Genomic DNA, 4,583 nt, shown 5'->3' on the forward strand with positions numbered 1-4,583 from the left:
GCACACTGTGGTCACAAAGGGATGGACGCGGTCGCCAGCAAAGCTCAAATCAAATCAAATCACTTTTATTGTCACATCACATGTGCAGGCACACTGGCACAGCACATGCGAGTGAAATTCTTGTGTGCGAGCCCCACAAGCAACAGAGATGTGCAAACACAACAACACAAACGAGCAAAATACAAGAATGGCCAACCTGAAACTAATAAATATATGTACAATATATAATAGTGTATGCATTTCTGGATGTGTATACTAAATATTTTCCTACGTGTGTGTGTGTGTGTGTGTGTGTGTGTGTGTGTGTGTGTGTGTGTGTGTGTGTGTGTGTGTATACACATTTTTACAAATTAAATAGTAAAAAAAAAATAAATAAATAATAATAATAATAATAAAATATATAAAATATACAGAGTTGAATATGTGCAGAACAAGTGGCATTTATATACAGTGTGGAGTGCATAATGTTGAAGTTCCAGTAGTGAAGCTGAGGTGTCTATGACGTGTTCAGCAGTCTGATGGCCTGGTGGAAGAAGCTGTCTCTCAGTCTGCTGGTACGGGACCGGATGCTGCAGAACCTCCTTCCTGATGGAAGCAGTCTGAACAGTTTATGGCTGGGGTGACTGGAGTCCTTGATGATCCTCCTCGCTTTCCTCAGCTCAGGTAGGCTGTGGTATTTAAACAATGCTCAGCTGGTACATTCAAGAACTCTACAGCCCATTGCACAGAAACAGCAGAGCAGCACTTTCTGAAATACTCAGACCAGCATCTCTGGCACTGACAACTACACAACTTTCTTTGCACCCTTTGAACTTCAGGAGATCTTCTTGATGTCTATATGTGACAATGCATTGAGTTGCTGCCATGTGATTGGCTAATTTAATATTTGTTTTAATGAGCAGTTGGAAAGATATACCTAATGTGTCTGGTGAGTGTGTCCACTAACCTTCTGCTGATGCATGCTGATTGGTCCATTAAGGCTTTACAACAGGACAACTTGCATCTCATATCAACAACAACTGCTGTCAGAGATCTGGTTAAACCACAAGAGAAACGCGTATAAGAAGAAGCTGTTTGTTGTGGTTGAAGGTTAAGAAATCAGCTTCAGCGCTGTGAAGAAGCCCCAACACAAAAGTGTGAGTCTCCTTCACTCTGTATGATGAAGCTGGTCGTTCTCAGAGTGGCACTTTTTGATATTAGAAATGTTTTGGCATGATTGTCTTTCTGCTTCTTCCTCCTCCACCACTTCTTCAGTAGACTCAGAAACTACACTTGCTGATTAGGAGTTAAAGCGTTCTGGAACTTTCAGTTAATGAGTAATTACATCTGATAGGCAGGTTAATGTTACTGTCGTGTGACGGATGGTTGCTCAGTTATAAGAAAGTACTCACATGCCACAGCCTGCTTACTTTCCTCCTCGTCCCTGTGATGCATGCACGGTGCAGACGTAAAGGTCAGGTTATTGAGGTATCACGCTGCAACAGAGGAGTGAACATTAACATATCACCCAACACACAAACTGTTTCCTGCAGTTTGTCACTAAATGTGTTTGTGAGTGAAATGTTGCATCACCCAGGAAACATTCGAGTGCAACACTGAGAATGAGCGGAGGAGCTCGTGTTCAAAGACCGGCACTGCTCAACAAGTGAAAGTCTTTATGCTGCAAACTTATATCTTGCATGTAACGTCCTAATTCACTGTAGAGCAGCGGACCGGTTTTTGTCCGACAATATTTTCATGGACCGGCCTTTAAGGTGTCGCGGATAAATAAAACCAGAACCAAAAAAAAAAGAAGATTAATTCATAACACACAGGAAAAGACCTGAGGAAGCCGAGTTAACGATAAAAAAAATGCTAAAAACCCTGAAAACCACGAATTTCAAACCAGAGCCTGAACTCTCGCCACCCGGTAGCAAACGATTCAGGGACCGGGCCCGGGGTTGGAGAGATCCTCATGATGTTTTTGGGAAAAGTCTTGCAAAAGAAACTGAAATGATTTTGTAAACTTGGAAAACTAAAATTAAATTAAAGAGGAAAAATATTCTTAGTTTAGTATCTATTAGTCTGGTAAAAGGCGTTGAAGGACATTTTCATTTAGACTCAGCTGCTCTAACAAGTTGTTTTTTTTGTAACACCTGTACTGAAATTGTTGCCTCTGACATCGGCCTGCATGCAGTAATAATAATTAAACTAATTAGACTTAAACAGAGAAACAAACAGAAACGGGATTAAAACAAAAACATTTTCAAGCAATAAAAACTCAAATAGAAAGAAGAAAATCAAGGCTGTGAACTAAAAACTGAAAACACAAACTATAATAAGTCGGTTACTAGATTACATCAAGAGTTGAATTTGTATTTATGGTAAAGATGCTGACACTCACTCTGGCTCTACAGCTTCTGTCGTGCATAAATCTCACAGAAAATTTGTTTCACCTTGTTGAATCCAGCTGATCAGCTGATCACAGCCAGCACACAGAAAAATGGACTGGAGCTCACAACACGAGTCATTCTCTTTCATTTTACTCTTTAATGTAACGTTCCCCCTCACACTGCACTACAACACAATCTTAGGGTCTCACCATCTGCAAGATCGCAGTGCTTGTGGGTGTTAAACCCATTTACACAGTTTACCCCTTCTGGTATGAAGTGATGCCTGCAAAGATAATAACCAAGGTTATCTTAGCTTCAGCTTGAAGACATCACTCTTGACAGTAAGGTGTTAGAACCAGGGGGCATGAAACTTGAAAGACGGTGACATTTACCAAAAGGAGAAGGCTGTATTACAATCACGAAGCCTCGAACGACATCACTCATTTTGTAAATAGGAGGAAAATGTCATCACCATAAAACTGCTCGCCGTGTGTTAGAAGTTACAGGTTTCGCTTTTCTTTTCCCCACTGGTTGGATTTGAGTAACTGGTTAATTTTACGAACAGATCACGACTACGATGATTACGAATGCCACGAACCGTGTACGTTACTACTAGGGGTGCAACGATACACAAAATTCACGGTTCGGTTCGATACTTTGGTGTCACGGTTCGATATTTTTTCGATACAAAAAAATGTTCATGCCTTTTTAATTTGTCATTTATTAAAATTATAAATATATATTTTAACTCAAAAGTACAGTTTTTAAATTTAACCCTAACCCTTGTGCGTGTTTTTTATTTTGACAGCGAATGCGCACCTGCGGACCACTTATGTGCAGCCCTGGTTATTTAGCTCGTCATATTGCAGTGTGGAGCAGGGAAATTATTTTACTGCTATTGTTAAATAATTGTCATCATTACCATTGCATTAATAATATAATCTGGAGTTTATATTGCATTCAGGGGTTGAACAGTGTCTCTTTCAGAAAGACTGAGTTGCAGGCTGACAGGAAGTTGTATGCAGAAGTGAAAGCAGGAAGTTATTTTGAGCAGCAGGCTAAGACGAGGCTTTAACAATGTAACAGATAGCTTTAAGAAGGCTTTAAGGTTTTATGCACACAGGTATTAAATTAACTTTGTATTCCAGGTGCAGTTATAACTATTTTATACATATCGCATATCTGTGCTTATTTGAGTTGATGTTCAGGTTCTTTAAAGGTCTTAAGCTTCATCTAGTGAGAGTGTCTAGATGATCCATGCTGAGGGAAAACTAGAACATAGAAGGAATTGCAATACATGCTTACAAAACACTTATATATCAGATCATTTTATATTAAGCTTTTAAGTAGAGGTTCTTGGTTAAAACATTTATTTAGTAGAAGACATACACATAGTCTCAGTGAGCTTCTGGTCTGGTAAAAGGTCAGAAGTGCAACAGGTGAATTGAGAAAGAGCATTTGAGGACGAGACACAGACAGTTAAGAGGTGACACAAAGAGCATGTGAGGTCAACACATACACACACATTAGTCAGACTTATTTAGAGGAGAGATTAGTTATGTCTAGACAAAAAAGAGGAACAATTCACTTTAAGATAAGAACGGAAAGTACCAGCCGTAAAAATAGAAGATGATCTTCTAGGTGAAAAGTCATTCTGGTGTTGATCTGATCTATGTATAAAATGTATCTGTGACGCATGAAGGGGCGTCAGTAAATCAAACCCTGATGCTATAAAATATCTGTTCATGCTTTGATTAAGTCGAGGACTACTGGCTGTCTGCGTACAGAGTGTCTTCCCACACGTGTGTTCATTAAAATCATTGTTGGACCAAGATCCTCTGGACCAAGAGTGGTTTGTACTCTCCCTCCTCAATTGTGAACCTTAACAGCAGCCACAGAAATTCTTTTGTCCATGAAACCATAAAGCTGCACTTTCTTTTTGCCTTATAGTCTGATTTGTCATAACTTCTCCGTTTTGTGGTAAGCTTTTCTTTGGCTGTCACTTCTTCACCCTGACCTGTCTTATTTGGCTCAGCAGAACTGAAATATATATCTGTCTGTGAAGGTTCTTAGTCATCCAGGTCATCGTAGTCAAATATATATCCTGCTGCTTTTACACACGCACTCACATAAGCTCAGCGATTCTCTGCGCGATCAACCTCTCACATGTTTAAGCTGCGGGAGATTTCACTTGTCATGTTTGCATAGTAA

The 4,583-nt window shown here is 39.6% G+C and overlaps 1 long non-coding RNA gene across 1 annotated transcript; it reads right to left on the reverse strand.

Annotated features, from left to right (window-relative positions):
- Positions 1-272: 272 nt before the first annotated feature.
- Positions 273-1,689, reverse strand: LOC146651770 (uncharacterized). The gene is made up of 3 exons (XR_014907494.1): positions 1,392-1,689; positions 947-1,033; positions 273-668 (listed from the first exon to the last, which is right to left on the reverse strand). It is a non-coding gene; the product is annotated as an uncharacterized LOC146651770 (long non-coding RNA).
- Positions 1,690-4,583: the final 2,894 nt, after the last annotated feature.

Source organism: Rhamphochromis longiceps, linkage group LG15, assembly GCF_057381845.1.
Source record: "Rhamphochromis longiceps isolate RC_006_pf linkage group LG15, R_longiceps_female_GT1.1, whole genome shotgun sequence".
Classification (NCBI taxonomy): Eukaryota; Metazoa; Chordata; class Actinopteri; order Cichliformes; family Cichlidae; genus Rhamphochromis; species Rhamphochromis longiceps.